Raw genomic sequence first — 16,979 nt, 5'->3', positions numbered from 1 at the left:
AGGATGCTGTGAAGGTATTTACAGGCAAGTGTCTCTTCTTTCTTCCCTCAGTGGTTTCACAATCCTCCTGCAGATTTACACTCATGCAAGTTGAGAGCAGAGCTTGCTCTAAGCTCCAGGGTTCCAGCATCTTCTTTTCTGTTGGCAAGAACAAGTCTGAACGTTGAGATGAGGCTCTCTCCTAGGTGCAGAAACCTCTGTCTCTTTCTCAGCACCCCTTATGCTTCCTTCTCCCTTGCTTCTGCTTTCACATCATCACTTAGGATGATGTGAACACTTAGGATGTTAGAGCACTGCCTCGACTCTTGGTTGGTCTTATGCAGCTGGTGGTGGAAGTAACAAGGATTTTCCTTGTTTGTTCTGCAAAGCTTTTTTTGAGATGGATTTTTCTGGTTGCTGCTTTTTACAGAAGACTTACTGAAGGAAGTAAGATAGAGCTGGAAAAATGCACAGCAAAGGGGAGCCTTCATTTCCCATACGGCCTTTGGTGGAATTAATACAAGGAGTAGTACAATAAAAAGCAGACCATGTCTGAATCCTTAGTATAAGTAAGGACTTGATTGGTGAGGAATGAATGGAGCAAAATGCTTGTGTCATAGGCCTCAGAGCTGGAGCTCTGAGAGTGGATGGAGTATTGTTCCATTGCTGTTTCCCCCTCCCCATCCTGGTGAGTGGAGAATGAGGGCTCAGGCTCAGCAAGGGGACTATACATGTATACCGTAGTATAGGGACTGTATATAGGGACTGTAGTGATAGGACAAGGGGTAACAGGTTCAAACTTAAATAGGGGAAGTTTGGATTGGATATGAGGAGGAAGTTCTTTCCTGTTAGGGTGGTGAGGCACTGGAATGGGTTGCCCAGGGAGGTTGTGAATGCTCCATCCCTGGCAGTGTTCAAGACCAGATTGGACGAGGCCTTGGGTGATACGGTTTAGTGTGAGGTGTCCCTGCCCATGGCAGGGGGCTTGGAACTAGATGATCTTAAGGTCCTTTCCAACCCTAACTATTCTATGATTCTATGTAGATATGTATGGATTGCATATATGTATATTTGTAGTGTGAATAAGATAGAGACATCAGCTTCTCTGGGAATTAAAGAGGCTGTAAACTGAAGTAAGGCATGTTTTTAACCCTTTTCTTGCCACCCACATCTGTCAGTCCATCTCCAAGAACAGTTCTTACTGCTTGATGTGATTAGTGTCTATAAGGATCAGGGCGAAAGTCTCTCATTCCATACATCCAAATTAAAACCTGTTGCTGCTGTGCCGGAAACTGTAACTCTGTCTGCTGTCATTCAGTTATGGTTCCTATAACTTCTGGTTTTCTTGCAGTCTCTGGTCCCACATAAAGCTGGGAACATGACTGCAGTCTTCATCTCCACTAAAAGAATAGTTGTCCCCCTTCTTGACTACCTTTTCATATCAGGACAACATGGGCTGGCAGTGAGAAGCACAGGAGAGATCCTCCTTGTTGCAAATGCGTTGATGATGGAGTAAATTGAAAGCCAGGAGAGGGAGAGTGGGAGAGAAGAAGAGGACTGAGTAACAAGCAGAAAGATCACACATGAAGAGGTAGAAAGATGCAGAGTTACAGCTCTGACACTGAAGAAATGCTGGCTGGAGAAGCAGCAGAGGGGACTAGCCAGTCCTTGTTAAAGGTCTTTTTGCCTCTTTGTAGGGGTGATAATCTGGAAGATCAGAGCCTGGCAGCAGAGCTTGTCTGGATGAGAGTGAGAATACTTCTACCTTCCCCTTTAAAGAGCAGAGGGAGACACAAAGCAACCATATGGAGTTGCAGCAGAGTTTGCCAACACCTTCTGGGTGTTTTTGAGGGCCAGATCCAATAAAGGACATAGTTAAGCACAGTTTTGCTTTCTTTTTAGGCACCTGAAGTGAATCACATGTTTTTTAAAGGTGGATCTAAAATCTCAGTGCTAGAAGAGGAATACTAAAGAATGTGAATTCCTGGTCACGTTTAGAGAGTCCAAAGACCTCTTCTGAGGGTGTTTGTCAAAGCTTTTCTTCCAAAGACCTGCACAGTGTTCCTTCTTTTTGTTTGAAAATGCTATTGCTGTAGTGTGCAAGAGACAGCTCCCTGCTGGAAATGTTCCTTAGGTAAAGGAAGCCCTTCAGTCCCATTCATCAGGAAGGATGGAGGGGAGTCACACCAGTATCTTCTGTTTTCCAGGCAGGGACATAGTCATGTGCTGTGCTCTGCTGAAGCCAGACCTGTTGTGCAAAGTATACAGGAGTTGGGGATTTCAGTGAGCTCTTGCAAGGAGGACTGAATTACTGTAAGTCATACAGGAAAAGGGAGTTGTGGGCTCTGTACTTTGCCTCTTTATTAGTTTTGTTTGATAAATATTGAGTTACAAACCACGTCCTTCCACTGATGGAGAGGAAAGGAATCCCAAATTCCACCTTCCACCCCCCCTTTACCTGGTGTCAGGAGGGACTTGTGATTATTTCACAGAGGCTGCACTGAAACAAAGAAAGAGGACTGTGTAATCCATTTATCACCGACTACTCCAATTGCTACCCTAAGTAAGAGAGAAGTCAATTAACAAATGAAAACAGAGTACCAAACTACTCTCCGTTTAAATCACAACACATCTGTAAAACTCCATAACAGCACGGCATGAGCAGTGTTTTCCTGGATGTGGCTTTGGAAATTACAGGAGAAAGTGGAGTCTGGGATTCAGACTCTGAAAATGAACCATTATCTTTATGATGAGATCTCACTGCCTTTATAGCTCCATCGCTGAGGTTTTTCTGGCTTTGTGGATTTGTCTGCCCAACAGATGTGACAGAGAGGAATATTAGCTTTACAAATGGGGATAAAAATGACATCTACTGAAAGCCAAAGCTGGTTAATGAGAAAGGATTTTGAAAATGTCACTCATCCCATTTCCCACATTTAGTTTCTATTTCCAAGAACTGGTATCTCGTCTTTCCATTAAAAGTCCATTTTCAACTAAAATTCCTTCAATCTGCTTCTAAGCAAATAATTATTAGTTTCCAAATTAATTGAATTTGTTAGCCAAATTACAGCCCAGCAAAAGGGAAACCACAAAAGTATTTATGACTTTATCTTTATTAAGACTAACAAGGTTTGAGCAGAAATGGTCTCTTGACAAAGCCATTAAGGGCACAGACAAGATCAGAGTCTGTAATGCATCTGAAAGGGCACAGCAGAAAAGTCAAACGCTCATCTTCTGGGAGACAGTCAGAGGAAAATTATGCTGGAATTAAAGGAAAATATAGCAACTGAAAGGACACATCCTGCAATAGTATTGATAATTATTCATTTTTAAAGAGAAGGCAATAGATCTTAAAAGGGTGGTTTGTGTTTGTGTTGAGTTTTAAGAGTCTGATGGCCATCGCTGTTTCAAGGCACAGAGAAATTGTGTTAAGTGCTCAGGGTAAGGGGTCAGTGGATGCTGCTGCTGGAAGGGAGCTTATGGCTGTGTCAAATCCCAGGGTTCCTGCGTGATTTGGGCAAAGCCAGCTGCACCAGTAAGGCTTAATTGTATATTGTGTGGCATCAGTTGGTGTTGGGTATACTGAATCTTCCAATGCCTGAATGCACCAAGCATTTCTGGACAGATTTCTCCAGGAAGGATGGTGCATCCTCAGCTGCCTCCTTGTTTTCAGTGTGCACAGCCTCAGGTTTGAATACATTGGGAAAGTCATCTCAAATCAGTGAAGTTGTATTTCCATTGCTGTGTTTCCCAGCCATGTGCCTCTCCCCTGCTCCCCCTCTCTTCCCTTGATGCCCTGTGCATATTTGAGAGGTGACTCAAATGATGTCACCAACTGAATGATGCATGGTCATGAAACCTGCTGATGGGAGCACATTTTTAGGCTCGGAGATGCCATCTACTTAGTCAGTCTGTCTTCAGGGGGAAATTATAACAGCCTGTGGGCTTCCCTGCCTCTGACCCCCCCTCTTCCCTCTGCACATAAACAAGACTTTTGAGCATCTTTCTGCTGCCTAAGTGTAAAATGGACCAAAATCCAGAGTAAAATTGGAATGGAAATCAAGCAAAAGTATGCAGGCCTCCACTTCAAGTGAATCTAGCTCTCTACAGAGCTCAGAAAGCCTTCAATCATCTGCCTAACAAAATAAGCAGCAGGTTATTGCTTTATAATCACAGGAGCTCTCTGCTAGCTGTGGGTCCAGGCCAGTGAGGACGGAGGGTGTTGTGGGAGTATGTAAGGGCTCTGTAGGCCCATGGTGGAGCTGGAAATCAGAAGGCATTTGAGGATAGGCATGGAGAAAGGTCTGTGGCTCTGGAAGAGAAAGTTAGCTCAGACAGAAGCAGCCCCTTGTGTGTCTGTCTCCTTTTGCTGCCTTGCTCTCTCTGCTGTCTTCCACTCTGAAAGCTCCACTTCTGCCAGCTATTCAGCAGCCTCATCTTTTTCCAGTCTCAGCTCTTGCCTGCTAATGTGTTTCAGGCACAGAAATTTCATTAAGGCTACACTGATGTCCATAGGCTTGAGCCATGGATTTCATCACTAAGTGGGCTTTATTTCAGCCAGCACACTCTGAGGTGGGAGAAACGGGGGGGGGGTGCAGGTGGAGGAGGTGTACAAAGAAGGAAAAGAAGCAAAGAAAACCCCTTTCCATCCATGCAGGCTCCTCCTTATGAAAACAGATGCACAGAGATGAAAATGAACCAATAAAGACCACATTTCACCAGTGCTGTGACAGTGCTTAACACTGCCAGAGATGAGAGCGAGAGTCAGAGATGCTGCCTTGGAAATGCTGCTCACCCCAGCTGCCCTGGGAAGCTCCCAGCCTGCACCCTGGGTGCTGACTTTAATGTTTCATTTAGTTGGAAGCATTTGGAAGCTTGGTTCTCTCATTGAGCTTCATGGAAGTTTTTATGTCGGGATTATTTAGCCATTAGCTCAGGCTCTCCCTTTTTGTGGATTAGGATTCCAACAAGCTACTTGTCTGATTATCCTCAGTGACATGGATGGACCTGAGCAGCAGAGTTTTAATCTGGAGCCAGACTCATTTCTCATTTGGTGATGTGAATGAGTTCTTCCATTCTGGCCCTTGTTCAGATCCCCTGGCACCAAAAAGTAATCCGTAATTCCCATCAGTGGCCTCATCTGCCTAGACAAGGGAGATCAGAAAGGAAGTTTGCACAGCCTGGAAACAACAAGGAGAGGATTTTATGTTCCCCAAGTGACAGAAACATCCTTCCAAACATCTAGCAGGAATCCCAAAGACTCAGGTGAATCTACATTTCATGTCGTATAGGAACATCAAATGGACGTGTAGGGTTATTGTTAGCTACAGTCTTAGAAAAGAAACCTTCTTCCCTTTCACAGGGATTCTGCCCTGTATCATTAATTCAGGCCAGGACACTGGCTTTTGGTGGTTGTGGCTTTCTGCTTTAGCACAGTGTCTTTATATGAGAAGGGAACATAAATAATATCCTCAGAAACAATAGCAGGTTAGTTGGAGAACCCAAAACAGATACAGGGTTGAGGGAAGATGGATGCTGGGAAACCAGAAACTCCACTGTGTGGAGTTTCCTTGTGTGGATGCTCCTGATTCTGCTCCTAGAAAAGCCGGTCTTGGTCAGTTTTGGAAAGACTTCCTAGAATTTCTCTATATTTTTCTTATTGCTATTTTGAATTTAAGTCCAATCATGGTTTTTCAAACAGTCCTGGGCAAATAAATCCTTTCCTTCTAGCAGAAGATCTGCTCCAGCATCAGATGTCTTCGATAGAGTACACAGTGCCCTACGTGGAGGGCCATGGGTGACGAGGGAGCATCTTGTTCGAAGCTAATCACAAGAGCATGCAACAAAAGCAGCAGCAGTCATCTTTCCCTTACCCTGAGCTTGATGGATCAATCAGATCAAGAAGTTTTCAGAAGGGTGTTTTTTTTTTGGTGAGGGTTTTTCGAAGCAATTTCTTTGCCTCTCAAATGCTTCCATTTCGAAAGGGAATTTGTAAAACTGAAACAAGTCATGTAGGTTTGTAACAGAAACAAACCTCATTTTTCCCTCTGAGAGGACATACATTTGGCAATCCGCGCAGCTCATCTGCGAGAGACAGCAGCTTTCTAACCATCCAGCACAAAAGTCTTCCAAAATTGAGACGACATTAACCCAGTGAATTCAATTTGTTCTTTGTTAGTATAATCCCAGTTGCATTTCCTCAACTGCAGAGCCCTGCTCATGACCAGACAGTCTCAAACTGGATTTCAGCTGACTGCTGCAAGCAGGATACACTGCTGTGGCTGCAGTCCCTTTTGCAGGCAGGAGGTCCTGAGGTCCTTGTCTCATTTCTCCACTGGAGAGCCTGGCTGCACAGGCAGGGAGCTGGTAGCAGGGCATTTGCTGACAGCCTCCTGCTCTGGGATTACTCACTCCTATTGCTCTGTTTAAGCCTTTTAAACATGCTCACAATAACCCTTGGTTTATCAAGAGTGCTGGAATGGAGGGATGCTGTAAGGCTCCATCATGCTATAGCCACAGTGTTTTGGCAGGGAGAAGAGAGTGAGCTCTGTGGAATACCCAACACAGAGCATAAAAAAATCTCCTGATGCCTTTTTCCAGCCAAAAGGCTTTTGCCAATTGAAACTCCATGTCCAGGCCGTTTTGCAGTATCTGATGTTGAGATTTTATTATCTGATCACGCTAACTTTGCTTTATCTGATCAGACTGTTTGTCTGAGGGGTGCCTGCTGTTGATTTATAATCTGAAACAAGCGTTTAACATTCATTCTGTCTCTCTGGCCTCGCTGCTGGGGTGCAAGATCCCTGTAGTGCTACAGCCTTAAACTGCCTGAAGGTGCCACTGTGCCAATTGTTTCTAGTTGGAAAGCAAACATGGTGTCTGGGGGTCCTGGGTAAGGCATCTCACTAGCTGGGAGGGAGCAGGAGCAGGCAGCAGAGAAGTGATGTTGGAGCTGAAAGCCTACAGGATGCTCTCTGGGGGCATATGGGAGCAGGAGGGAAGGCAGCAGCTTGGCAATGGGCAGCAGAGGACCCTTCACATCTGTTCAGCAGCTCTGGAGAACAGCAAATAAAATCCCTCAGACTATTCCAGTGCCTGATGCTTGGAATTTACATGATGCTTGACCTTATAAACTATAGTCCTGCTCCCTAAAGGGCCCAAGGGGCTCAATTTCTGCAGAGCGCTGATTTGCTCTGTTCAACCCCATCGTGATTTTGCCTGTCTGATGCCTGAGCATAAGCTGTTGTCTTCAGTCATGGGCCATGTTAGCACTGATTCTTCCAGCTGCCAAAGAACACGTTTTGGTTGAGATGTTTCCCCTTCAGAGAGGCCTCTTTTCACAGACTTCTTAACAACAAAAGGAGAAGAGGGATGGTGGAGAGGAGGAAAAGAAAGGAGCAGAGCAGTGCTTGCTGCTGATGGGAAATTGTCAGACAGTCTCCAGAGCACTGTCTAATGTAACCCACTTCAGTCATCTTGAGAGAGGTATTTGTCTTGCAACAGTTCTTTCTGGAGGAAAACAAACTATGATCTCAAGTAGCTCCAAGGTAGGAGCCTGATTCCCAATGGAGACTCTGGTTGTCCAGCAGGGAAGGGAGGACTCTCAAGGCCTATCCTAGCTTGTGAGGCTGTGACCCCCTTTAGCACTGCTCAGCACTGCAGTGACACACACCAGGATGCAGGAATTCTCTGGCGTTGATATAATCCCAGTGAAGTGACACTGCACATCACCAGAAAGAGCAAAGTGAGTTCGGGGTGTTGAACACCAGCATTAGATGTGTTTTCATGCACTTGGTATGTGTGACTATTCAAGCAAAACTGGGGGAATGAACATCTGCACCTCTCCTCCTTCACATGCCGAGTCCTGTCAGGGCCCTCTTTCTACTGGGAATCTCTAGGGTATCATCTGGAAGAGAGACTGAATAGGGAGCAAACAAGCAGCAGAAGACCGGAAGAATGTGACCCTTTTTGGGCCTGCATTTTGAGCTGCTGATGTTTCATAATCAATAGGTTATGTGTGTGTAAAGATTTCATTTGTAGATGGTTTACCTAGTGACCTTGATTCTCTTCCCAGACTAGGAACACATGCAGGCTCTGGGGCGGCTGGATCAGAAGCACAGCAACCTTCTACTGTGTTTCAAGAGCACTCTGAAGACCTAGGTTCAATGGGGATTTTACCAAGATCACCGTCTTTCTGTCCTCTCTTGGAAAACTACAGGTGGTGAACTGTTTTCTTCCCTGACCCATAGTTTTAGAGAGATGTGAAAAGCACCCAGGACGACAGGGTTTGTATTTCAGTCTGCAGAACCCTGTGGGGCTGCTGGAACACCAGGGAGAAATTAAATGCTCCTCAATCAGGAAAAGACTAGTGGCAGATGTCCTGGATCCAGCAGGATACAAGTCCTTTGAGCTGCCAAGTCATTTTGTCAGTGCCCCCAGCCTTTCAATGGATTTTGTATAATGTTTTGTTACCTTTCTCTGTGCCTCCTGTTTTTATTCTCCTTTCCCGGAGCACTTTGATGTGCTTTCTGACTATAGCTCCATGAAGTAAATGGTAATAGCAGCTTGATAAATTAGCTATGTATTAAAGCCTTGTATTAGCACAGGCTAGTAATTTAACCTGATGCAGGAGATGCTTGCACATGTTATATTCAATAGATAACAACTCTCCCAGCAAGCTGACACTTGTGGGCAGTGCCCTTCCCATAAAGCATCCCTGTGGCAGACCACAGTTGCTTCCTATTTGTCTAACCTCAGGGCACGCTGGGTGAGCTTGTTTCCGCAAACCCTTTTAAGAGGAGGAGAATGGGAAATGAAATACCCACTTTTTTGTTTTTACTTGCTAGCGGTGAAAGGATATTGATGTGGGGTAGATGGCACATTAAAACCAGAATTATGCTGGGGAATAAAGAAAAAGCCAGGCATAAATTAACACTGTTTGCTTCTTCTGCGGTTTAAGAGAGTTTAGCATTACGCCAGTGCCATATAACATGCAGGTGATGTGTTTGGGGAGCTGCTGGGCCATAAATCACAGGCAGCATTTAAACCGACAAGGTGGCCGGCCACGTAGAGATGGATGGATGTCCAATGGGGGCACAGTCCGAGGGGCAATCATAAACAAGTTAGGAGGAAGCTGGAGTGGGAGGGGGAAATAGGATTTGAGGATTGAAGCCTGAGCACTGAGAGCAGAGCCGAATGCTCGCAGGGTAAGTCAGAGAAGCTGACCTGAACTGCGTGGGGTTTGAGAAGTGCAGGCCTGGAGATGGCAATCCTGTTTTGCTACACTTCAAGATTTCTAAATGACTTGTACATTTTTCCCCTTCTGAAACAGCAAAGTGTTGTATTCATTTCTCACTAAAAAGGTCAAGTTTTCCATTCTGCTTTCTCCTTCTGATAAGAACTGACCAGAAAACCCAAGACCTTACACATTTTCTACTGGATGTCTTCATCTTATCTGAACTGTTTATACAAAATCCTTTACCTAAAACACTCTTTGCTAAAAAACTCTATGTTAGATGAAGTTCCTTACCTTGTGTTAAAACACAATGACAGTGATCTTGAGTGCTGCTGAATTTACCCTAAAGAGGAGGGGTGCCTTTTCTTTACCTTAACCTGTCCGTGGGACTCTGCCTGGAGATGCTGCTGTGACTCCGAGCACTGTTCAAGGAGCCCTGTTGACTTCACTGGGATTATTTCAGGAGCAATGTTGTGAAATCATTCTCAGCTTTCCATCCCCTGGAAATCACAGTTCAAATGTGCCTGCAGCCAAGGGAGGAAGTCCTTGTGTGACAGCAGCTCTTTTCAGTGTTCCATCGGACTGCCACAGAGAGGTTAGTGATTTTTTTGGCATGGTCACCACGCACTTTCTCACACTCCCAATAACAAGAAAACAACAAGGGCATTTGCTCTTTAGTGAAGTGCTTCAGTAATGCTCTTTAGAAAGAGGAACTGAAAAAAGAGTGTGATTCAAGTCAGGCTTGGGATCAATACACAGGCTTGGGGGCAGAGCTGGAGTAGCACTGGGGGATGGAGAAAGCAGGAAAAGCATGAAGGGGAAGGAATTGAAGGACAAGGGTAGATGACTCTTCAGCGAAGTGAGGCTTATGGCAGAGCTGGGTGGGTGAAATGGATTCAGGATGGGGACAGCGAAGGTGTCCCTAAATCAGAGCTAGAAGTGTTAGTACAGTATGGAAAACAGCTTAATCCTAGCAGTTGGCAGCCTGAAGCCTCTCAAACTCCAGCACAGCTCTTGGCTTTGAGGTTTTCCCCCCCACAGGAAAGTAACTCCCCTGCTGAAAAGGCAGATGCACAGTAATAACCTGTTCCAAAACCAGGCTGTTGCCAGGACAAGGTAGCTACCTTAGCAAGGAATGCGTCATATCTCCAGAGGGCCCTGCCTCTCTGCACAGTGAAAGGCAGAAATGGCTTGAGAGGATGACTAATTCATTAGTAAAGCATTCATTATCCTAATAACTCCATTCATTAACCTCTGAAGTGAGAGGAAGTGGCCCCTTTCCATCTCCAGAGAAATTTACCCCCTTCCAGCTTCAGCGCTGAAGTTCTAGGTGTAGAAAAATAGGTACATGAACCTGCTAAAAGTGGGGCAATCTGGGGAGCAAAGATCCCATAGGCAAGATCATACATAGGGCTGAAATCACCCACAGGCACCAGTGCAACATCATTAATGTCAGCTGAACTTCTGACTTACCCAAACATCTAGGACTTCAGGTCTGAACATCATGCTTGCTCTCCAGCACTGTTGTTCTCATAGAGCAGTTGTGCTTGTGATTCCCCAGTTCTATACCCAAGAAAATAGCCTGTCTTTTGGGCAGCAGAATGTATGGTTCAGTCCCACTGGGACTGTGAATAATGCTCTGTTTCAGGGTTGGTCTGAAGAAAAGCTTAAGCATGGGCATAAATACTTCTTTGACAAGGAGCTTTACTATGCAGGTAGTTCACACATGTGACCTGATCCTGCAGTCTCCCCTGGGTCTGTAAAGGCCTTAATTTGTTAAATAAAACTAGCTATGAAGCATGGAAAGTGATGGAAACTGTTCTTCAAAGAGGCTATGATGCTGCTCCTGGTTCTGACACTGGCTGCCTTTCAGCTATCTTCCCGTCTGCACCTGGGTTTTCTTCCATGCAAACTACTTTACAATCCATTAATTAGAAGTGCTGCATGAGAGCTGAAAAATAACATTATTTCTGGGATGCAGCAAATCTCTGCCCTTGGGAGACACAGTGACTGCTTCCAGAGTCATGTGCTGGTGAAACTAAACTTCATGAGCGCCCAAGTCATGAACGATGCAGCTTGCAGCTTCCACAGACCTCAGTGGGGCATCTTTAGGTGAGGATAACACTTTACTCCTCGGTTTCCTCTTAGCTCTTCATACCTGTATGTAGGTGTATGAGCCTTTCTTAGGCTCTGCCAGTGCAGCAGAGGTCACACTATCCTTCCTCATGCTTCATGTTGGCCAAAGAGAAAGCAGTGGAAGTCACCCTGCTGTGCTCCCATCATATGCATATTCCTTCTTGTCACTAATGTCAACGCAGTATCTCCTGCAAACTCTGTGTCCACACTATCTGTGATCTCTTGGGCTGGATTCTTCTTGCGTGTTGAGTGCCAGCATCCCCTGCCAGCCCAGCCTGCATGTTGGATTGCTATTGAGTGACTGGAGCTATGACAGATCTCTCCTAAATGCTGGATCCGAACTGGATCCATCCTGGTCCCAAGATCCTTTCCAGAAGCCTTAGCAGAGCTATTCCTGAGTTCAATAATTTCATTTTTAAAAAGCTTTCAATTTCTTTTGACAGGGTTGGAGTGTTTAAAGATGGCAAAGTGAAGGAGATAAATAGATTATTGATCGGACAGGCTTGTAATTCCTTAGTGAATTGGATTTAGCTCCTTCACTAAGATCAGGTCTCTGCCATAAATCTCCCCAGGAGTCGATAAGATGGAGAGTGCCTGGTGAGCAGGACTTCTCTTTGTTACCATGGCCACAGGTAGGGACTGGGAGCAAGTCTCCCATAGGAGCAGAGGGCAGGAACTCGGAGCCAGATGCCTCTGCTGAGCCAGCCTTGGCAAATGATTCTCCTGATTGCATCAAAGTGTTAACTGCATCAGAGATTGCGGTCCAGGGCTGCAGAGGCATTGCACACATGGCCTGCATTTGTCATGCTGAGATAATGCCGTGTGCAATCATTGCTATAGTGAGTTATCCTGGCATTAAAAGACAGCTCAGCTGCAGAGGCTGGAGATGGGAGGACGGCCTGGCTTCCTGGTGACACCTCAACAGGCTGGAAAACTCCCATCAAGTGCACATGCTGTTCATTCCTTGTCATCTCCAGGCTCTGAATCCGAACACTCACTGTGTGCGTGTTCAAATCCTGCTGGACTGCAAACTGGAGGCAGCTTCAGAGCCTTCCTGGCTGGGCTGGGCATGGGTTCGGACCATGATTAGAAAGACAGAGGGAGCTGCCAGCAGCAAAAGATGCCAAAGCCCCAAACTTCTGTTAACTCCCTGATCTAGCTAACAGTGCCAGGGAATAAAAGCTTGCTGCAGCCTTTTCAGTTTGTCTCAAGGGGGTGTGTGTGCTGTCTCTGTGTGCCTGGCACCAGCACAGAGTCTGCGGCTGCCGAGAGCTTTATGTGGTTTGTTAGTTGGCTGTAGGGTTAGGGCTTGGAGCCTGGTGTCCATAAAACCCTTCATGCACTAAAGTCTTTAGCTAATTGTGGTTCTGGGTCTGAAGATCTGTGGATATCGAGATTGAGGATGCCTAAAGGTCTAATACGTTGTGTTGGTGCATAGGTCAGTCTATCAGTCCTTCTGCATTCTGTTCCTTCTCATCTTCACCACTGAATTCAGAGCAGAGGCAACCATGATTCCCCAATAACCATTCATGAGCAAACCTGCAATCAAATTTATCAGCATGCACATAAATGTGCATGAGCATGAACCTACAACATACAAAATGCAGACTTTCTGGACTAAGTTTATTTTCCAGGCAGGTGTACCCTCTCTCCCAACTCCCATCAGTGCTGCTTCACTCACACAGCTGAAGGTTTTGGGTTGTATGTGGCATTTCCCAAGGAGTTCAGCTGCTTTGCAGAACCTCTGGAGCCTCAGGCCTCAACAAAGTGGGCTGGAGGTCTTCCAAAGCCAGGCTTAGTTGAGAGATTTCCAGTACTTCCTGTTTCCAACTGTGCTGGCAGGAGACAGAATAGCTTTTTTCACTCTATTTCATTCTCCTTCTGGTGCTGGCTATACCCCAAAAGGCAGAGAGACATTGAAAGAGATAAGAGGAGGAAACCAACTGAATCTTTTCACTGTTGAAGAAAGAACCTGTGGGTCCTCAAGTTCGGATTCAGGGCAGGGAGTGTGTAAGGGATGATATCTACCCACTTTGTTCACCTGTGGAAATAAACAGGCGTTTTATTTGGAACCAGTGAGAAAGACCTGCTGGCTGCCCATCTTCCATGGAAAACCAACATGAAAACTCCTTTTATTAAAGTTTATTTCTTTTGCTTAGTTTCAAGAGAAAAAAATAATCCCCACATTTGTCATCAAAAGTATTTGGGGGAAGGGGACATGGGGAGTTCTGATGAAAAAGTGCCTTGCAGCTTAAGGTTGAACATTGTATTGATTTTTCTCTTTCAGAACAACTGCAATCCAGGAAGTTATTTCTACGAGAACAGATCTGTTTGCAAACTTTTTATCTAGTCAGAAAATCCACAACCACTGAATCACATTTCCTATCAAAAAAACTTTTAGCAAACATAAGCTACTCAACCAAAACTCATCTTGTCTGACCATTCCCAGAAGCGAGCGAGTGATGCAGAAGAATCTGAGCAACCTATAGCTGCAAATCCAAACCCAGATCCAATTTCCTCATTGTGTACAAATCACAAAGCTGTTGTCTGCTGTAATCCAAGCAATCATTGCTTCCAGCTCTTTTAGCTCACCCGGCGGAAAGTCATCTTTGCATCTACCGCATTCAAGCCTTCCTGAGGGTTATAGTCAGGATCAGTCAGATAACAAATGCTTTCTGCTTTCTGATGGGTCGGATGAGATGGACTCCAGGACCAAATGGCTCCCTCTTGCAGTTAGTCAGGGGTTAGACAGTTATCACTGGCTTCAGGAAGGGCTCTTCTAGCCCAGATTCCCCTATCAGCAGCAACAAGGCACAGTGGGAACAACGTTGGCTGGCTAAGGAGGCTGGTGCCTATGAGAAGCCAACAGGGAAGGGGGCCAGCTGGGATCTTGTGCTTGCTCTGGGCAAAAGAGGCGCAAAGGGAGGGAGAAACCGAGATGCTCTGAAGCAGGGATTAAGGTTTACACATGGGTTGTGTACACTGGCACAAAATTGACATTTACTAACATAAAGGGGAACACTTCTGCCTTTCTAGGCTTAACAGCCTTTTCTAAAGCGATGATTGAAGGGGCCAGAAGACACCAAGCAGTCAACTGCGATGACCACAGGCTCTGTACGAGCTCCACAACACTGAACGTCAGCACAAAGATAGCTGTGGGACCTGGCTCTCATGTGTCTGTGGTGGGTATCACACATGGGTGTTAAGAGGTGGGGATTCAGGGTGTACTGGATGATGTCAGCGGGGAAAAATTGCTCCTCCCTTGGCAGAGTGGCAGCACAAAGCAATGTGAGACCCTGTGCACTCTCCTGAGTGCTTTGTAAGCAAAGCTGTGATACAGTGAGAGCTGCCAGCCTGGCTTCCTTTCCCCAGATGGGATAAACCATCCCCAGTGCTCCATCCCAACCCATGTACTGTCCAGTCCCAGCCATTAGCCCTCTCTGCTGCTCCTCAGCATGGGAGCCAAAGCAAACATTCCCCTGCTAATGAGACAGGCTTCCAGTGCCTGCTGATGCCTGGTGCTCCCCAGCTCCCCCCATCATTGCTCACCTCGTTTACATGTCTTCATTTGCCAAGCACCGTCTGAACACTTTGTAGGCTGCCTTCTCCCCTGAGCTCCAGAGCTATGAAAAGGTCACCTGCCTGACAGGGAGAGGCACTGGAAGTAAACTCATGTGTTTTCCTCTATTCAAACACCAGATGTGACGTGGGAAGATGAACCAGCTGCCAAGAACCCACTTGGCATGTACGCTGCCATGCAGCACTTTGTCCAGGCCCTGCCTACCTGCCACATATCATTAGTTGTTCCTGTTTCAAGGCTGTACCTCTCCGTGCTGTCTCGATGTTATGGATGCCTTATTTCTCCTTGGAAGTAGAAACCTGTGGGTGCATACTAAAAACCCCAAAGCACTGTACAGATAGCCACCCTTTAGATTACCTGGGAGACCTGACATGCCTGTTACTGTAGGTGCGCACATGGAAGCAAAAGAGGGCTCACAAGATCTCTTCCTCCCCTTGGAAACTCAGGATACAGAACTGTGATGCTGCCTGGAGAGAAACCCCCATGACAAGCAGTAGCAGCTCCCTGTCTGCCACGAGGGCAGCAAACCCAGTTTGAACTGTTATCTTCATGCATGCTGTGTAGCTTCAGGGACTATGACCTTGGTTTGAAAGGTATTTAATGTCTACAAGGAAGATACAGTCAAAACAATTTCCTTCTACCAAAGTGAAACATAGCAGAAAAAGAAATGAGAAGGAGTGAGAGGAGACTGGGCAGTGCTTCAGTCAGTCCTATTTTGAGGGAGATGTCTGCTTGGGGCAGCCCTGGGTGCTGAGCTGGCCCTAGGTGCTCAGTTCTGAATGCTGAATCTGAACCATCTCTGAGGATGGCACAGCTGGAAATGGACCACAAAACAGAGATCTGAGGGGATGCGGGCAGGCTAGTGGTAGTTTGGGCATCCCCTCTGCCTCCTTCACAAAGGCATCCCATTTACTGTTTTCACAGTTCCTATTTAACACGTGGATGAAGCTTTTTTCCTCTCTAGCAGCTATAGCGACAAGCCTTCCAGCACAGCCCATCCTGATGGCTTAGAGTGGAAATGGGACAAGGGGAAAAGTGAGTCAAAACAGGTCTGAGACATAGCAAGCAGCTGTCCAGAGATACCTGAACCTTCCTTGCAATGCTCTCTGTAAGATTCATCCATTCCTCCCATGGCAATGGAACCTGGGTCTTGATTCCTCTTCTGTGTCCAGAATGTATTTGCAGATGTGACAGCTTCCTCCATGTAGACCCCTATCTCCTGACTGCCCCATCCAGTCTCTTGCTCTTAGCATCTGCTGCAAGGAACATCAGGGCGCTTGTTGGATGCTTACACCAAAGGAAGAGGCTGAGGGCAAATCCATGAGAACACTTTGCTGTGTCCTTCCCTGACCTGTGTAACTCCAGCTTTGTGTCCCCTGGTGCTGTATTTACACTACAAGTGCTTTGACTTTTGCTTTGTCTTTTCACAATGAGCAGTACCAGTGAAATCTCATCCACACCTGCGGTTCTCAGATGTCACCACAATAAAAACCATTACAATACAGCCGTGGGCTTTAAACGCTGTGTCCTCAGGCAGGTGGCATCTACTAATAGGAGATTGATTTAATTCTTTGTTACTGGCTCACCTAGAAGTCCTACATAATAGGGGCATATTGCTAAAGAGGGATTCAGGACCATGTGCAATCACATTTAACCCTTTCATGATGTTGCTTAGTGCATTCATGGCCACTCCGAAATTTATATATCAGATAACCAGAATGCAGACTTTATCCAGGAGAAAAACTCCACTTTTTCAATGTCTGTTTTCATCCCCCAAATGGGAGGAAATACTTTAGTTTCCACAGAACATGAAACTTTGAGAAATGTCCATGTCCACTCAACAAAATCAAGAATCTCAACCTTTCATTAAAAGTGGAACATGGGCATTTTGAACATTCAGATGTTTCAAACATTCCCTTGAAAAAATAAATGGAAACGTTCCATTTTAAGATTTAAAACAGGTATAATAGAAGCAGTATTTTCCAGAGGAAGGGCGATATTTGACACCAAGTATTTTGCAATGGACAGAGAATCCGATTAGGACTGGAG

At 45.8% G+C, this 16,979-nt stretch overlaps 2 long non-coding RNA genes across 2 annotated transcripts; both read left to right on the top strand.

Moving 5' to 3' along the window:
• The first annotated feature begins 1,330 nt into the window (after positions 1–1,330).
• LOC133281330 (uncharacterized) lies at positions 1,331–1,863 on the top strand. Its single transcript, XR_009747480.1, has 2 exons — positions 1,331–1,540; positions 1,677–1,863. It is a non-coding gene; the product is annotated as an uncharacterized LOC133281330 (long non-coding RNA).
• Positions 1,864–7,414: 5,551 nt separating this feature from the next.
• LOC133281259 (uncharacterized) lies at positions 7,415–16,432 on the top strand. The gene is made up of 2 exons (XR_009747438.1): positions 7,415–7,464; positions 13,638–16,432. It is a non-coding gene; the product is annotated as an uncharacterized LOC133281259 (long non-coding RNA).
• Positions 16,433–16,979: the final 547 nt, after the last annotated feature.

The sequence above is a fragment of the Pezoporus flaviventris genome, unplaced genomic scaffold (genome assembly GCF_033815535.1).
Source record: "Pezoporus flaviventris isolate CSIRO_AGI_PZ_B2104156 unplaced genomic scaffold, CSIRO_AGI_Pfla_v1 ptg000097l, whole genome shotgun sequence".
In the NCBI taxonomy this organism is placed as follows: Eukaryota; Metazoa; Chordata; class Aves; order Psittaciformes; family Psittacidae; genus Pezoporus; species Pezoporus flaviventris.
The sequence above is the reverse complement of the archived record's forward strand: the minus strand, read 5'-3'. Positions and strand labels throughout refer to the sequence as shown.